This window comes from Lolium perenne, chromosome 2, assembly GCF_019359855.2.
Source record: "Lolium perenne isolate Kyuss_39 chromosome 2, Kyuss_2.0, whole genome shotgun sequence".
Taxonomy (NCBI): Eukaryota; Viridiplantae; Streptophyta; class Magnoliopsida; order Poales; family Poaceae; genus Lolium; species Lolium perenne.
The window spans coordinates 138,822,839-138,842,456 of NC_067245.2; the positions used below are offsets into that span (position 1 = coordinate 138,822,839).

Genomic DNA, 19,618 nt, shown 5'->3' on the forward strand with positions numbered 1-19,618 from the left:
TTCTCATGGCACATGGAACATGCCACCCCCATACTCCTTTCTATCTTTATGTATTTACTCCTAATCTTATCATCATCAAAATCACTCATTGACATTACCTCCTCAACATCATGCCTTGATCTATTCACATGGATGTTGCGCATCTCTCTCTTTGTTCATTTTTGAGTGGCACATGAAGGAGCCGGCCATGGCAAGATTTTCGGCCAGCCCTTCCTCTTCTTTTTCTTCCTCCACAAGTCTTGCCTCCCACCTAACCCAATCAATAAATGGGCAGCCACCTTCCTTGGCCAATCAAAAAGGAGGCAGCCACCCCTCTCCCTCTATAAATTGGCCCTTGGTCGGCCACTCCTCCCCTTTTGCTTCATTTCCTTAACTCTCCACTCCCTCACACTCTCCTCCTGCCCTCCACCACGAGCTGCTGCTCCTCCTAGCTACCATGGCCGGCCATGGCCATGGGAAGCCACCAAGATGAAGCTCTCCCCCTCCCTCAAGCTTCCCCTCACCATGAGAGCTTCCCTCTCACTCTTTTCTCCCCTAACCCTAGATGAATCCAGCTCTATTTTTCCTTTTTCCTCTCACAAGATTGGATCTTGATGCAGGTGCATGTTGGTACAAGCATGGAGAAGGATGAGCAATCCTCAGATCTGAAGCTCTTGACCAAAGTTCGTCCAAAACCTTGCAGTAATTTCTGTAATCTTGCTGTTTCAGATTCTGGTACGAACTTGTAAAATCCGCCAAAATTCGTGTGCAGATCCAAATCGAGTGATTCAAAGTTCCACGGATAGATATTGAAAAGATCTACAACTTGGCGTTGGTCTCATCCTTAAATTCGTTACATATTTTGCTAGGTAAATAAAGTTCTGTAAACATGCAGAATCACTGTTTGTTAGATTTGTTCCGTTTTACAAAACCTTTTTGAGCAAACTCAACTGTGGGTGAAAGCCCTCTTCAGTTCCTTCATTTTGGCGTTGGTTTCACTTCAAATGACCTCCTGAAATTGAAATGGTTCACAGATCAAGATCTGGTCAGATCTGACTTTGTCGAATTAAACCAGGAGATTGGAAACAAATTTTCGGATGAAACAAGTTGGGTAAGAACCAGCTTTTCAATACCTTTCAGATGAAGCTGACCTCATATTTTTATGTTTTATGTACGATTTTTGGTGAATTAAACATGTTCTGTGTGTTCTGCAGACATGGCTGTTAGCTTTTAAATCACAAAAAATCCATTTTTGAACCTAATTGAGTGATTCCAATTCTGTAGGACTACGGAATGTTTTCTTAATCATCTCAAATAAGTTTCAAACATTTATCTGTTGTGTAAATCCAGAGAGGAAGCAAATGGTACAGACATGCAGTAAACTTGTCAGTCCATTTGTGAGAGTTTCAGAAATAATTTGAACCCAAATCCAATTGTGTAAGCTTCTCTGTTTAAATATATTTCAAATGCCGGTGGTCTCATATTTTTAGGATTTTTCTACGATTTATGGCTTACAGATCTTGTTTTCTGTACAGTCAGATTCAAAAAAATTCCTAAAATAGTAGGATTAACCTTTTTGGGTGATTCCAATTGGGTTAGTCTTGTATTAGTACTGGCCATCTAGGAAAAATATTATTAGTCTCTGTTCATACATATTTGGTGTTGTTAGTAATGTTTATGTGTGACATGCATTGTTGAAGCAAAACTTTTCGGTTTATTTAAAACCCTTGACCAACTCTTTTTAGTAGAGATGGGCAACCTTTGTTTTATGCTTGCAAAACAAAACCTCTGCAACTTAACATTAGCTCTTTTGTTTTGCTTAAGTTTCCAAATGATTTGGAATATGGTTTGCTTCCTATTTTGGATGTAGTGTTATGTGAACAAATTAAATTAGGAAAACTGTTTTCTACTTTTCCAAAAATGTTTGAAAATGTTTTGTGAATGTATTTGATGTCAAACTAATGCTCTTGTCCTCTTTATGATGTTACCTACCAGGGGGTACTTAGCTTGTGCCATGGTGATACCGAGAGAGGCAATTGCTAAGTTGTGATACTCTCATACCTTTACTAGGTAAATAAAATGGGTTCTCTTTAAGTTGTTTGTGGTATCTATAAGTCCTTTGTATGGTAGCTCTTTATGGAATGGTTAAATTATGGTTGTTGCAGGTTTGTTTTGTTGGTGCAATGTGATTGATTGTGTTCCTTTATATTTTCCGGCGATAGATGCGAACAATTCCGGAGAAGAAGAAGAAGTGGAATCGGACGAGGATTTTATTTATGATTGTTGGCATTCTTATATTGATGGAGTTGAAGAAGTCCAGGGACAAATAAGCCAAGGCAAGCCATCTTTTGATCTCTGACTTGGTGTCTAGTTGGATGTCATTTGTTGATGTCCAAAGCACCTTAATTCTATGTGTGTTATTCTCTCTATTTATGTCATCTATGTGTGATTGCAAGTGGGGTACTCCCTAGTGGTGATACTCCACTATTGTCCTTGTGTTATGGGATGCATGATATTATGGCCGTGCTATTCCACTTGGTTATCTTATATGCTCAACTTGAGCATGTTCCATCTCAAGATAGTAACTTACACCACATCCACTCCCTTTGTTGTATAGAGGTATCAATGTCATGATCTTGGTATATTCTCAACTTGAGAGGAGTATACCGTGTACCCATTGGAGAGTATGTTGGATAGTGATACTCCACTATCTAAGTTGTATATTTAGCACCACAAATCTGAAAGTATAATTCTCATTGTGTTGACATAATACATGCTTACCTTAAGCAAGTATGATCCACACATTACTCCTTTTATACCTTCTATGGCAAGATGACTCTCATCTCGGCCATCGTGCAATACTAGTTCAACTCATGAAACTATAGGCTGGGAACCCCTCAAGGCTTACCTTGTTGTAAATGTTTGTGAAAAACCTTGGGTAAGTTAACTCTACCCAAGTGTGTGTTTTGGAAAGACAAGGTCTTTGGACAAGGATGTTGGAGGAATATGGTTGGTTTTTGGCAAATAAAGGAAGTGTGGGTGAAATGTTTTTCAAAGGAGCACTGCGTATAAGTGTTCGCCATCCCAACTTTTTATCGCGCAACCACGCTACCCTGGTGTGGGACGGGGCTTAGCCCGTAGTTTGTTGAAGCTGGCAGGAGCACCCTTCACAACTTTCTAGGGAGGGTCACGATGACCTCCGACGCCGGGTTGCGCTCTGGAGGAGGCAACACACTGTCTTAACTGATAGCCGGACGATTACTGAGGGTCTTCTGTCATGGCGCCGGAGATACGCTCAAAAGGAGGTATGCTGCCGGGGTGCCAGGAAGGGTTAAGCCCGCAGGGAAGGACTCATGCCAGTGGACATGGGCGAAAGGTTATGTCCGGATATCCGTCGTGGCATATGTTGTTATGCGGGGATGATGCCCACACGATAGGTATCCGGATAGTTGTGGGGAAAGTGTGCAAACTCTGCAGAGTCAAATCTATTCGAATAGCCGCATCCGCGGTCATGGACAAGTTGAAATGGCCATACTTAACCTGGGCTTGATTTTTGTTTTGACAAATGCTTTGCAAAGGAAATGTTGTGTTGGATGTACCGGAAGGGTACGGAAAAAGGGTGTGTGTCGACCATATGGAGATGGTCGTGGGAAAACTAAGACCAAGTGGGGGACTCATCCCTAAGTGTTTCATGTAGAGGAACTCTTCTTCAATAAAGATATAGAGATGTCATAGGACTTCCCTAGTATCCCCATCACCTGAGATGGCGGTATGCTAACTCTTCTTCAATAAAGATATAGATATGTCATAGCTATCTTTTGAAGTATCTTCTTCAATAAAGATATAGAGATGTCATAGTACCACTTTAGTGTCTCCATAAATTGCGATGTCGGGATGCTATATCCACAAGAGAAACTATTTCTCTTTCTCATGCTATATCCACAAGAGAAACTTTTTGTCTTTCTCATGCTATATCCACAAGAGAAACTATTTCTCTTCCACATGCTATATCCACAAGAGAAACTATTTCTCTTTCTCATGCTATATCCACTAGAGAAACTGCTTCTCTTCTACATGCTATTTCTACTGGAGAAATTAGCTCTTCCCTCTTGTCATCTTAGATTAGCATTTGTTATCTTGCACTCTTGCAAAGTACCTTCTTGATGGTTTGCGAGTAAAATTCCAAATGTACTCATGGCTTTGTCCCTGGCTATTTACTTGGCCAGACTTGGAGGAACACGACGGATGAAGAAGGAGTTGGCGACGTCTATGCGAGCAAGGAACGTCTTCCCAGTCAGTTGCCTGTAGGGTTATGGCAGATGACTTGGGCTCCGCGTTGTTGAAGTGATGATGCTACTCTGATGTTAGATAGGCCCTTCGAGGCTATTATGTAAGTATTGGTCATGTAACCATGTTGTAATTTTCTTATTCCGCTTTGTAAAGGATGGTGTAATTTGATATCAGTTCGGTTATGTGTTCACGGCGCACTGATCATGGGATCGTGAACTGTATACATAACAGGGAATTTCGGACAGCTAGTCCGGGGTCCCCACAAAGACTCTATAGGCGTGAGAATCCGTAGCATAGCCAACGAAAATTCCTTCTTGAGCTCTTGAATCAAACTTGGATAGACGTGTGTCCTTGACAAGCACAAAGAATTTGCATCCGAAGACCTTGAAATATGACACATTGGGCTTGTTGCCGGTGAGAATCTCATATGGTGTCTTCTCTAGACCTTTGCGAAACTAGAGACGATTAGTAGCATGGCATGCGGTAGAGATAGTTTCCGCCCAAAAATTGTAGTTAGACTTGTACTCCATCATCATGGTTCGAGCGGCTTCGATCAAGGTTCGATTCTTCCTTTCGGCGTCCCCATTTTGTTGGGGAGTATATGGCGTAGAGTATTGGTGTTGGATTCCTTCTTCGCTGAGGAAGTCATCCAAAGTATAGTTCTTGAATTCCGTTCCATTGTCGCTCCTTATTGCGAGGATCTTGTTGTCGTACTTGCGTGAACTTGATTGGCAAACTCCATCATGGTCCGTTGAGTCTCACTCTTGTACTTGAAGAAGAATACCCAACAATAGCGTGAATAGTCATCAACAATGACGAGGCAATACTTCTTTCCTCCAAGACTTTCATGAGACGGTGGACCGAAGAGATCAACATGTAGGAGCTCCAAGCATCTTGTGGTAGAGATGATAGTCTTGGCCTTGTGAGGAGCTCCATGCATTTTTCCTTGTACACAAGCTCTACAAACACGATCTTTACAAAAGGAGACATCTTCTTTTAGTCCGAAAATGTGGCCACCCTTGTGGAGACTTTGCAAAGTCCTCATGTTGACATGGGCTAGTCGGCGATGCCATAACCAACCCTTGTCGCCTTTGGCGAATAGGCAAAGAGCGTAAGATGTTGTCTTTCCGGAGAAGTCAACAACATACAAACCATTCTCTACATACCCAACAAAAGCTACACGGAGTGTCTTGCTCCACAAGAGGACCACCATATGTTCATCAAAGAAAGTACATAGACCCATACGAGCAATTTGATGAACGGAGAGTAAATTGTAACCAAGGGTCTCGACAAGGAGGACATTCACAAGTGAGATGTCGGGTGTTACCACCACCTTGCCAAGACCCAATACCTTAGAGCACGTGTTGTTTCCATATTATACGGTAGAGTGAGAAGGCTCGAGGTCGACAACAATATTCTTGCTTCCGGTCATATGACTTGTGGCTCCACTATCAACCACCCACTTAGCGCCACCGGAAGCATAGTCCTACAAGGAATCAAGTCTTGGATTTAGGTACCCATTTTTCAATGGGTCCTAGCATGTTAGTAACAAGGGGTTTGGGAACCCAAATAGTCCAATCAACATTGTCCTCTTGAGGACCAATAAAGCGAGCACGAATATGTCCATAGTAATCAACAAAAAGAACATGAGAAGGGTTGTTAGAGCCGGCGAAACCCTTCGAGGCGGAGTTGGGTACTCCATCCCTTCTTGAGCTAGCATCGCTCTCCTCAAGGTTGATCTCCATGTTCTCCTTGTTCTTCTTCTTCTTGGTCCTCTTATTCCTCTTCCTCTTTGGCTTGGTAGCCACTCCTCCTTCATTGCAAGAGCCCTCTTTGGCTCCATCTTTGGCTCCAATGACTCCTTCCAAGTACTTGGTTTGAACTTGGAGTCTATCAATTTTGGCCTTCAAACGATTGAATTCATCTTGATGCTCCGGGTGAGGATGAAAAATATCAAACACTTGGACTTCCTTTGCCTTGTTCACCCGGAAGTGTTCCATCAAAGCTTCTTCTTTGAGAGAGTTCATCTTCATGAGTATACGCTTGTCACTCTCCAACTTGGCAATGCCACATTCATGGGTGCAACACGCACGGTCCTTGCTCAAAGGAAAATACTTTTTCAATGCTTCCTCTTGCATGGAATTGACCTCCATGAGTTTGGCTTCGCTCCTCTTCAATGCGACTATTTCATCCTCATGATCGCAACAAGTGACCTTCTCTTTGCTCATGCGGAGGCATTCCACCGAAGACTCTTCTTGCATGCTACTCAAACTCAAAAGCTTGGCCTTGGTGGTCTCAAGAGTGGCAATTTCTTCTTCATGATTGCAACATGAGGTCTTCTCCTTGCACAAGCGATAATACTCGTCCAAAGCTTCTTCTTGAAGAGCATTGACCTCCAAGAGAAGAGCATTGTGCTTCCTCAAGGAAGCAACTTGATCAACAAGCTCGTCATGGCAAGAGTTGGGGTCTTCCTCATCTTTTTCCTTGTTGGCTTCCTCTAGAGTGATCATCTTCTTCTTGAGCTCCCCCATCAAACCAAGAGCATGGTCCCGGTCCTTGGTGAGTTGGGAGATAATAGCCTTGTTGGAGTCTTCAAGGACGATGACACTAGCTTCAAGAGACATGCGCAAGTTTTGTTCTTCTTCAAGCGCTTGATTGAGAGAGGCAATCTCATTTGCCGCCTCCCTTTCAAGCCTCTCTTTCTCCTCTATAAGATCTTGTGCCGCACCAAGTTGTGCCAAGAGAGCCCCAACATGAGTCTTGGTATCCCCTTGCATGTTAGTGAGAAAAGAATCCAAACCCATAACCTCACGCTTAATGGTGGGACTAGTGGCATCATCTATATATAAGGCATTAGTTGAAGATGAGGGTTTGGAAGGAGATTTTACCTTCGTGGATACCTTTGCCATAAGGAAATGAGCGTTGTGGGTGATGAGGTTCTCATTAAGAGAGTCGAAGAGGGAGATAGAGGGAGTGGTAATGGCGATGGCGGCCACTCCCTCTCCTTCCTTGTTGGAGCTCTTGTCCTCATGATCTTCATCCTCATCGGAGGAGTACTCTTCTTGAATGATGAAGGCTCTAGGCTTCTTGGTGAAGGAGACCTTGTCATCATCGGGCTTGGAGGAGAACTTGGAGAATCCTTTAGAGAGAGACTTGAAATTTTCCTTGCGGACAAGCCTTCCACCATTATCTTCTCTTCTCTCAAACATACAATCCGCAACAAAATGATTCTTGTCGCCGCAATTGTAGCATGTTCTCCCCCTTTTCCTCTCCTTTGGACTCTTGGAGAAGCTTCTTGGAGAATCACGTGATCTTCTTGGTCTTGTGCTTCGGGACTTGTTTCCGTCCCAAAATTTCTTGGCGGCGAGAGCCATGTGCTCATGATAGTTGGTCTTGAGATCATCCGGTCCCTATTCAATGGGATCCTCATCGCTTTCACTAGCCTCATGTACCTTCATCTTCAATGCAAGGTTGGGCTTGCGGGTGTTGCGCGAGCAACAAGATCCTCCGCATTCTTCTTGGAGATGTCCAAAGCGATGACTTCGCTAAGAACTTCATCGGATGTCATAGCACGGAAGGAGGCGTTTTGGCGGATGGTCGTCAACTTCACTTCCTCATAAGGGAGGAGGGCGTTGTAGAACTTGCGCTTGATCCAATGGTCATCCACAAACGTTGCTCCAAGATCTTGCATTTGTACGGCAAGAGCGATGAGGCGCCGATACATTTCTTCGGAGAACTCTCCTTCATTCATGACGAAGTTGTCGGCCATGTTGTTCACTTCATCGAAACGAGAGCTTTGGATGCTCGCATTTCCGAGGAAGAGCTTGTCGAGTTTATCCCATGCTTCCTTGGCGGTCTTGAGCGAGCGGATATGAGCGCGGTCCTTGGGCGTGACAGCCATGTGAATCATGTTGATGGCGGTGGCGTTGAGTTGGTCATCCACCACATCTATTATTGTCAAGTTCTTTGGGTCTCGTGGTGAGTAGCCTTCCTCGATGATACGCCAAAGCTCGGTAGATGCGCTGCGCACATGTGAACGCATTAAGAATTGCCAATTTTCAAAGTTATTTGACTCAAGTAACGATGGTGAACCATGCGACAAGATATGTGGCATAGGTATTGGAACGTTTATGGTGTAATCACTTGGTGGTGGCACCGCATGATTACTCCCTAGACGTTCCACAACCGGTGTCTCATCCTTCCCCTTTGTTGAAGTTCCGATCTCCCCAAGCCCTTCCTTTTGTGGATCTTTTGTCGTTTGCGCGACAAAATCAACAAGAGGAAATGGGTTAGCTTTTGGTGGGGGATCCTCGGCACTTGCTTTAGGATCTACGATAGGGGTCGGTTTTTGAGCAACCAAATCCATCATCATCGCCTTCATTTGGTTAACGATGGATGACTCCAATTTCTTGAGGTCATCCAATGTAGCTGACGTGTGCATTACCCTTCGGGTAACCAACATTGCCCTATCCTGTACAATCTAACTGGAGGCCCATGAAGGTACTCGATGGCAAGGCGGACCACTTGGACGATGCAGCAGAAGATTCTTTGACGGACAAGACAAAGGAGGAGTCGGACAAGGAAAGTATAGATCTAGGACTACTGTAAACCTAGTCATATCCGGTTGGATCTCTTGAGACCTGGCCTCCTATATAAAGGCCAGGAGAGGGGCTGCCGGGGGACACGATCACTCTTATAAACTTTAGCCACCAGAAGTCTAGAGCTAGGTCGCAGCCGCACTTAGCCTCTCGACGAGATCTCAGCCGAAACCTTCGGCACCCCATTGTAACCCAATATTCTCATAATCAAGATCAGACAGGCAGGACGTAAGGGTTTTACCTCATCGAGGGCCCCGAACCTTGGTAAATTGCTCTCCCCGCTTGTCTGTGAACCGATGTCTCGTGTCAGCCTACAGGATTCCATCAACCCTAAGCCCCAATCGGAGGGCATTGCCGAGGAGTACCCTCAACAATTGGCGCCGTCTGTGGGAAGCCTGTCGGCACCAGGCAGGTCATCGGCAGTACCAGTCACATCTGTAGCTTTTTTACTCGAGTCACCAACGCCATCAGACCCGAAAGATTCAATCCGCTGCGGGTCCTTCGAGTTCGTACCACACCCCAAGGTGCCGCACCTGATCCCTGCAGAATCGTGCGACGGCATGAATACCACTTTTGGTGGTGTCCACTTCATCATTGACTCCGGAGGTTTCCTTCGTCTCCCTAGGTCAAGCACATCTAGCCCAAGGACCTCAGTTTCGAAAGGTGTCACTCCAGCGACAGCCCCGCAAGTCCCATCCAGGGACATGCAAGAAGGCAACCGAGGAAGTTTCGACGTCACGACGGGGCGAAGGAAAAGACGAAGGGATTCGCACTGCGAAGAGGAAGAACGAATAGCAACTCACCCTCATGAGTACGAACGAGGATGCTATGACACACAAACGATCAAGGGCCGCACTCGCTCATCGTATCTATCGGCCACGGAGCAGCTTGAGGCGCCGTGTTATCTTCACTCTTACATCGATCCGAAGGATGGTCGAGAGAAATCCAGCCACCTGCTAAGAAACTATCGGCAGTTCCTGGAAATTCGGCAGTTCTGCGACAACCTCAGAGCCGAAGCCATGTCAAGAATTCACACAATGGAGAGAAGGGCAGGATCCTACAATTATCTGCCAAAACCATACGTACCGGAGCCATACGTGCCAGCAGGAGGAGACAAGTATGTACCAACTGAGGTGTTTCCGGAGCCATGCGGGCAGGTCAGCATGATCCATAAAACCAGCTTTTCAAAGAGATAAATCAAAAAATTCTCACGAGAAGTAAAGTATGCGGAAGTCGCTATGGTCGATACACCCGAATTCATCGACTGGTCAGATCAGAGCATCTCCTTCAGCAGGGCAGATCACCCGAAGGCCGTTCCTAGGCCTGGTCATGCAGCCCTTGTTCTTGAAGCACAGATCGGAGGGTACAATATGAGCAAAGTATTCATGGATGGAGGAAGTGGTTTGAACCTGCTATTTGCCAGCACGATGAGAGCAATGGGTTTAACAGTCGACATGCTAAGAGAGTCCGACACAGGGTTCCATGGCATTATACCGACTCGACCCACTTATTCTCTCGGTAAAACATCACTGGATGTAGTTTTCGGCACGCCTGGCAATTTCAGGAAGGAAAAAATCGAGGCCAAAAACACGCCTCATCATCCGAACGAACCGTAAGGGGCCCCTGTCACTGGCTCTTACTCCCATCGGGAGCGCTGGCCAAAAACACGCTCGCACGGTGTCATTAATTAAATACTCTCATCGGGAGCTAAGGTTAATGACACACAGAACAACCAATCCAAGCCTCGAGAAAATACGCGAGTGCTGCAGTCGATGGTTATACTATCACAAAATAAGGCTCAAACCGGTGCACCGCGTGACGAAGCCAAGCGCCTAATTCCCTCGATTATTCGACGGGTATCGCTCCAACAAAACTTAGGAGCAAAAAAATCCAAATGGAAAAAAAATAGCAGAAGATCGGGTTGAAAGTGAAAGTCGCCAAAAAGTGGCGGAATGCTCTCGCCCAAAAATGGTAAGGTTTTCTTTGAAAAGAAAAAGGACGCAAAATAAGGCTCAAACCGGTGCACCGCGTGACGAAGCCAAGCGCCTAATTCCCTCGATTATTCGACGGGTATCGCTCCAACAAAACTTAGGAGCAAAAAAATCCAAATGGAAAAAAAATAGCAGAAGATCGGGTTGAAAGTGAAAGTCGCCAAAAAGTGGCGGAATGCTCTCGCCCAAAAATGGTAAGGTTTTCTTTGAAAAGAAAAAGGACGCTGGTTTTTTGGTTTGCGTTCATCCTTTGGAGGTTGGGGTATTCAAAACACATTGAATAGAGATCCAAATCGAATACAAAAGATCGGAAATGTCCATTCGTTCTTCTCCACCTGATGACGAAGTGCCCGGTCTCAAATATAAGTGCTTTCTGGCTAAGGCTTGATAGCCGCCTAAAAAGCACACAAGAAAATCAAATATATCGACTCTGCAATAAATTTGCAAATTACAACGGAGTCGTCGGGAGAGCAGGCTGAATTGATCACTCGGCCGCCCCCGACAATAAATTATCAACCGAACTAACAAATTTGCCAGAACTACATGATGTGCAAAACACATGTCGAGTTTACATAAAAACAATCTTATGCAGGTATAAGGATATCACATTCATGATGAGGCTCCTTGGTTCCCTTGGGCCCTCAGATCTCTCTCGATGCCTGTCTCCATCCGTGAGATGATGGTATATGCAGGACCTCTAGCGACATCATAATACTGATCTAAACTTCTCTCGGTGCTTGCTATGGCCCTCAAATCTAAAGACGGATGACATGCCAACACTGAAGCAAAGGCAAGTTCAGCACCAGCCAGGAGCTCTTTTCACACCAACAGTCGAATCCTCTCAGGAGATTTGAATCGGGTAAGCAGAGCAGACGGAGTTTTGGGTGCTTGATCTAGAGGGAACAAAGTCTTCCAAACCATCGTGAGATGAGCGTGGAATTTGCCAAAGTAGTAGTGCACCTTCTCTGCCCGATGCTCGAACTTCGCCACGATAACAGCCTTCGGACGATGCGACCATAAATCATGTTTCGGGTGAGCAACATCAGTCATCGCCTCGATCTTTTTGTGGATCTTCCTGTTCTCCTCAGATTTATCTGAAGATACGACTGTAAAGGAACGAATGTCAGTTAAAGAACACCCAAGTTTCGTCAGGAATCAACAGATGGGCCAACACTTACAGCTCAAACTTTCGGTAGCAATATGAAGACGATCGAGAGCATGTTTGATACGGGGTGGCCTTCGGACACCGCCGCCTCAAGACCGACAAGCCCTCCTCGTGGTCCAATGACACGAGCTCGAGCCCAAGCCCTACGCCAAGAGGTGAATTCGCTCCTTTCCACGTATGCTTTTGATACCCCTTTGGATGGCGTGCTACTTCATGCAAATACCCTATGTTCAATCAGGTACATCGACCAAGACGCGAGCCATGGAGACCAAGCCAATGGAGAGGGAGCTGGAAATGACGAAGATGGAGCTACAGCGCCCAGGCCGGAACTTCCACCCCCGGGACCGGAACTTCCGGCCAGATGCCGTCCAGATGCCTTCCTGCGCCCAGAGAAATGGATCAGGCCGGAACTTCCGCCCCGAGGGACCGGAACTTCCGCCCACCAGAACTTCCGCCCAAGTTCCGCCCTACTTCCGGAATTGCGCCAAAACGCCCCTGGATGTTACTGCGAGGAAATGGGCAAATTCCGGAACAAGGCCGGAAGTTGGCCGGAACTTCCGCCCCGACCGGAACATCCGGCCCACAAGACCGGAACTTCCGCCCGTGACCGGAACTTCCACCCAGGATGACCGGAACTTCCGCCTTTTCAGCGTGTAACTTATCCCTTCGCCCCCCACCTATAAATAGCCTTGTTGGCTCAGATCTGAGATTAGACTTGATGTGAAATTAAACCTGAGCTTAGCTCACCCTTGTGGGAACCCTACCTAGATCTTTGATCTTGTACCCACCCGGGCTCCTTATCGACTCGTGAAGATCTCTTTGGTGACTTCTACCGTTTGTTTGATCTTTTGCTTGCACTTCTACCTATTTGGTCTTTTGCTTGCACTTCTATCAACCTTCCGGTCTTTTCACCCTTCTAGATCTCTCGAGCTTCGATTTGTCGATCTCTTTGCGGGACTTCTACCGGAAGGTCTTTTCCTGCAACCTCTATCGAGTTGGTGGTTCGGGCCAACGAGGGAAAACCGATTGTGTGCGTGTGTGTGTTGTATCCCCACGATTCCCCTCGCGTTCTTCGTGTTCATCGCGTTCATCCACCTCCCCCACGAATTCCACCCAAATACGTGAAGATCGGGCACATCCTTGGGCTTAGCCCTTATCATATGGTATCAGAAGCTCTTTGGTTGCCACGGATTTGACCCCCACAACCCCCAATTCCACCAATTTTGCCCAAAAAAATTTCCAAAATTTTTTTCCCAAAAAATAGCCCCAAATTGGCCTTGGATCGATCTCGCGATTTGTTGAGTTGTTTGTGGTTTTGCTCCAATAGAAACTTGTCTTTGGTGTTGATCTGCAATTCCCACACCTTCCCACAGCTTCTAGTGCCAAATTTTCCTCGGATTCGAAGGATTTCGGCCCGGATTTCTGCCCAAATCGACGAACAGCCCGCAGATCTGATTGCGACCGGAAGTTCCGCCCGGGACCGGAAGTACCGCCCCTCAGGACCGGAAGTTCCGGCTGGCCGAATTTTTCACAGCTACCTTCGTTTTTCGTTTTGGCACTAACCCCTTTGTGTTTGGACTTCGGTTTGAGTGCCATTTCAGCTACCACAAAGCTTCCGCAACATCGACAACGACGACGGCACCACGAGGATCCAAGCGGTTCATTTGACACCTCCACCATAGCAAGTTCACGATCGTCGGCCACCATCATCAAGTGGTATAACTTGCTCCTAACTTGTAGCCCTAGCCTCTTTTGTGTACCTTTCCTATCGAGAGTGGCTTTCTAGTGTTGCGAAGCATTGCGCAAGCGTCTCGACCGTGAGGGTGTGCATGTGTTGAGCAAAGCTACGAAGCAAGCTCATGTGAAAAGATAAGCAAAAGAAGTGTGACATCCTTACATAGATAGTAGTATCCTTACATAGTGAGAAAAAGAAAGAAAAATACAAAAAGAAAAAGAAAAAGAGTGTGAGTGACACCTATACACAAAAGAGTCCAAAACTTATAAGCAAAAGAGAGAAAAGAGAAGAGAGGCGTCTTGCGCAAATCTTGTTGCTTCTCAATTTTGCAACCAAGCCACGGTCTCTCCTGCGTTAGCGTGACACCCAACTAGTAGTCTTCGTTAGGACCATTTTGTTCTTGCTCATATTCCAAGTCGCGCTAACCCCATTTTGTCCCATGCGTGTGTTCCTCCTTGTGTATGCCTTTTGTGATCACCGCCTTTGACTTGTGACTTTTGGATCTTACCCACTTTTGACAATAGACTTTTCGTTTGGTTCTTCCATTTGGCTTTCCACATCCATACCTAACAACATATAGAGTTTTTGGTTTTGTGTGTGTGCATACATATCGGTTGCCCTCCGCCTTGAAACACCTTTTCGATTTTGGTTTGCAAGTTTTGACACTTTTGGTAGTCTTTCCTAACCACCCACCACATAGTTCTTGTTTTAGTTGTAACCATGTCCAGTGGAGAAGGGAACCAACTACCGATGACGCGGCACCAACATTGGATAGCTACTCAAGCCGTCCATGCCAAGCTCAATCAATTTGAAGCCATGATCAAGGATACCAACGTCCGCTATGAAGAAAGAGCTCAAGTGCAAAGGATTGACCTCAGCAACCAAGTTCAAGACCTCAATGAGAAGATTGAAACTCAAGGCAACGAGTTGAAGGCAACACTCGCAATACAAGGTGAAGAGACAAGGGAAGTGAAGACGGCGTTGGACAATATCCTTCATACACTCAACCGTCAAGAAAATAGAAGACACCACTCAAGGTCTTCGCGCTCCCATAGTTCAAGGTCACGAGCTCCTACACCGTCTCACCATGATTCCAATGAAGACCCACGCCACCATAATGTGGATGTTCAAGTGCTTCACCAACAAGCTCAAGAAGCAGAGCAAGCTCGACTTCGACTTGTCCAAGGACGTCAACGCCTTGAAGAAGAGCGCCTTCAACAAGAGAATCTCCATGCTCAATTCCAACAAGAGCAAGAACGCCTTCGACATGATCAAGAGCTAGTTCGAGCAAGGGAACAAGAGCGTATCCGCAATGAACAACAAGCACTTGAAGAACAAGAACGGCAACGACAAGCACAAGAAGCTCAAGCTAGAAGACAACGCCTTCATGAAGAGGAACAAAGGCAAGCGCACCAAGAGCGCCAAATCATCAATGTTGTTCATCCTCAACGCCCTCAAGGTCAAGACAATCGCCGCCATCATGATGATCGACCTCATGCTAGAAGACCACCTCCAAGGGTAAGAAATGAGGAATCAAGTCATCACCAAGCATCAAGTGAAGAAAGTGTGATGCCTCGACACCTCTACAACAATGATGATCAAGATGAAGGTCATGGAAGACCACCTCCTCGTCAACAACATAGCCACAACAATAGAGATGCTCAAGGTCCACAACATCTACCTCAACAACGTCAAGACCTTGGTGAAGAAAGACCACCTCCTAGACGCAATGACCGCAATGAAGAGGAAATCTTTGGGAAGCTCAAGTTTACCATGCCTAAGTTCCACGGAGAGGAAGACCCCGATGCATACTTATCTTGGGTACTCAAGGTTGACAAGATTTTCCGCATACACAACTTCTCTGAAGCAAAGAAAGTGGCTATGGCATCTCTTGAGTTTGAAGGATATGCAAATGTTTGGTGGGAAGAAGTGAACAAGAAGCGTGACTAGGAAGATCTAGCGCCCATTGACACATGGGAAGAGATGTAAGAAGTCATGCACAAACGCTTTGTGCCCAACCACCATAAACGCGACCTCTTCAACAAGCTTACTCAACTCAAGCAAAGCTACAAGTCCGTTGAGGAGTACTACAAGGAGATGCACATGACCATGATGAGTGCCAATGTGGATGAGCGAGAAGAGCAAACAATGGCAAGATTCTTGAATGGATTGAACATTCCCGTCAAGAGGATAGTGGAGTTCTTTCCTTACACAAACATGGTTGAATTGCTTCATCAAGCTACAAGAGTCGAGCGCCAAGTGCGAGAAGACATAGCAAGTGCAAAAACAAAGTCCTTCTTCACCGCGAGAAATGCAACAAACACCTCCTCAAGCATAAAAAACACAAGTACTATTGCCTCCAAGGATCCTCCCAAGCAAACGAAGAGTGCCTTCAAGACAACAAGCTTCAAGCCGGATCAATCAACTATGTCCTCCAAAGCTTCCACGGGATCTAGTAACATCACTTGCTTCAAGTGTGGTGCTCAAGGACATAAATCCTTTGAATGCAAGAACACAAGAGTTATGATAACTCGAGATGATGGAGATGTGGAGTACTTGAGTGAAGGTGAATATGAAGCCTTGGTACAAGCCGCAACCAATCATGAAGATGATGACTTGGAAGACCAAGAACAAGTCCTATGTGTGCATGATGCAAGCCCATCTCTTGTGGTGACCAAAGTGTTGACAACCCATGCACTCCCCAATGAAGATCAAAGGTGCAACATCTTCCAAACAAGAGCCGAAATCAACGGCAAGTCAATAAAGGTTATCATCGATGGAGGGAGTTTCCACAATCTTGCAAGCACCGAACTATGCTCCAAGCTCAACCTCACACTCCGGAAACACCCCCACCCTTACCATGTGCAATGGCTAAGTGACAATGGAAACGTCAAGATACAACACACCGTCTCCGTATCCTTCAAGATTGGTGCCTATGAAGACACCGTTGATTGTGATGTAGTACCCATGACGGTGTGCCACATGCTACTTGGTCGCCCTTGGCAATATGACAAAAGAGCAAGCCATGATGGCTACACAAATGCCTATAGCTTCAAGGTCGGCAACAAGACATTCATCCTACGCCCAATGACTCCTAGCCAAGTAATTGCGGACAATGCAAAGGCTTTAGCGAGGGCTAAGGAAGCTACCATCACTAGTGAGATGAGTGGTGAGAGAGTGACCCACTGATACGTCTCCAACGTATCGATAATTTCTTATGTTCCATGCCACATTATTGATGATATCTACATGTTTTATGCATACTTTATGTCATATTTATGCATTTTCCGGCACTAACCTATTAACGAGATGCCGAAGAGCCAGTTGCTGTTTTTTGCTGTTTTTGGTTTCAGAAATCCTAGTAAGGAAATATTCTCGGAATTGGACGAAATCAATACCCAGGGGCCTATTTTCACACGAAGCTTCCAGAAGACCGAAGGGAAGACGAAGTGGGGCCACGGGGCGCCGCCACACTAGGGCGGCGCGGCCCAAGGGGGGCCCGCGCCGGCCTAGTGTGTGGGGCCCCCGTGTGGCCCCCTGACCTTCCCTTCCGCCTACATATAGTCTTCGTCGCGAAACCCCCAGTACCGAGAGCCACAATACGGAAAACCTTCCAGAGACGCCGCTGCCGCCAATCCCATCTCGGGGGATTCAGGAGATCGCCTCCGGCACCCTGCCGGAGAGGGGAATCATCTCCCGGAGGACTCTTCACCACCATGGTCGCCTCCAGAGTGATGAGTGAGTAGTTCACCCCTGGACTATGGGTCCATAGCAGTAGCTAGATGGTTGTCTTCTCCTCATTATGCTTCATTGTCGGGTCTTGTGAGCTGCCTAACATGATCAAGATCATCTATCTGTAATGCTATATGTTGTGTTTGTTGGGATCCGATGGATAGAGAATACTATGTTATGTTGATTATCAATCTATCTATGTGTTGTTTATGATCTTGCATGCTCTCCGTTATTAGTAGAGGCTCTGGCCAAGTTTTTACTCTTAACTCCAAGAGGGGGTATTTATGCTCGATAGTGGGTTCATGCCTCCATTAAATGCAGGACGATGTGAGAAAGTTCTAAGGTTGTGGATGTGTTGTTGCCACTAGGGATAAAACATCGATGCTATGTCCGAGGATGTAGTTATTGATTACATTATGCACCATACTTAATGCAATTGTCTGTTGTTTGCAACTTAATACTGGAAGGGGTTCGGATGATAACCTGAAGGTGGACTTTTTAGGCATAGATGCATGCTGGATAGCGGTCTATGTACTTTGTCGTAATGCCCAATTAAATCTCACAATACTCATCATATCATGTATGTGCATTGTCATGCCCTCTCTATTTGTCAATTGCCCAACTGTAATTTGTTCACCCAACATGCTATTTATCTTATGGGAGAGACACCTCTAGTGAACTGTGGACCCCGGTCCATTCTTTTACATCGAATACAAATCTGATGCAATACTTGTTCTGCTGTTTTCTGCAAACAATCATCATCCACACTATACATCTAATCCTTTGTTACATCAAGCCGGTGAGATTGACAACCTCACTGTTTCGTTGGGGCAAAGTACTTTGGTTGTGTTGTGCAGGTTCCATGCTGGCGCCGGAATCCCTGGTGTTGCGCCGCACTACATCTCGCCGCCATCAACCTTCAACGTGCTTCTTGGCTCCTACTGGTTCGATAAACCTTGGTTTCTTACTGAGGGAAAACTTGCCACTGTACGCATCACACCTTCCTCTTGGGGTTCCCAACGGACGCGTGATGTACACGTATCAAGCTCTTTTTCTGGCGCCGTTGCCGGGGAGATCAAGACACGCTGCAAGGGGAGTCTCCACTTCCAATCTCTTTACTTTGTTTTTGTCTTGCTTTATTTTATTCACTATTTTATTTGCTGCATTATATCAAAATACAAAAAAATAGTTGCTTGTTTTACTTTACTTAATTCCATGCATGTTTTTATTTCACTAGTTAGGCTTAATGGAAAACAACAAAAATATTAGAGATCTTTATAGTATTTATCTTGAGTTAGGACATGAGGAGTTTGAAGAGAAAATTAAAAAACCTATGGAACTTTATATGCAAGCTAATGGCAATGTTATTAGTATGAATGCTTTGAACACAATTGTTGCTAATGCTATGGAAAATTCTAAGCTTGGGGAAGCTGGTTTTGATGAGCATGATATTTTTAGTCCCCCAAGCATGGAGGAGAAAATTTAATTTGATGATACTTTGCCTCCTATATTTGATGATTATGGTGATAATGATAGCTACCTTGTTGAATTTGCTCCTACTACAATTAATAAGAATGACTATGCTTATGTTGGGAGTAGTAATTATTTTATGCATGAAACTCATGATAAGAATGCTTTATGTGATAGTTATATTGTTGAGTTTGTTCATGATGTTACTGAAAGTTATTATGAGAGAGGGAAACGTGGTTATATGCATCTTAATAATATTAAGTTTCCCCTCTTTATGTTGAGAATCTTGAAGTTGAGCTTGTGTTGCCTTCCTATGCTTGTCACTTTGTTCTTCATGAATTTGTTTATTTACAAGATTCCTTTCCATAGGAAGTGGGTTAGGCTTAAATTGGTTTTGAATTTGCTTTTTGATGCTCTCTTTTGCTTCAACTCTTATTTCTTGTGAGTGCATCATTGAAATTACTGAGCCCATCTTAATGGAGTATAAAGAAAGCGCTTATGGGAGACAACCCATGTTTTTACTACAGTACTTTTATTTTATATTTGAGTCTTGGAAGTTGTTACTACTGTAGCAACCTCTCCTTATCTTAGTTTTTTTTGCATTGTTGTGCCAAGTAAAGTCGTTGATAGTAAGGTTCATACTAGATTTGGATTACTG

At 45.2% G+C, this 19,618-nt stretch overlaps 1 long non-coding RNA gene across 1 annotated transcript; it reads left to right on the forward strand.

The window, feature by feature from the left end:
- Positions 1–391: 391 nt before the first annotated feature.
- Positions 392–2,497, forward strand: LOC127330156 (uncharacterized). Its single transcript, XR_007869145.2, has 4 exons — positions 392–662; positions 752–1,090; positions 1,975–2,049; positions 2,202–2,497. It is a non-coding gene; the product is annotated as an uncharacterized lncRNA (long non-coding RNA).
- Positions 2,498–19,618: the final 17,121 nt, after the last annotated feature.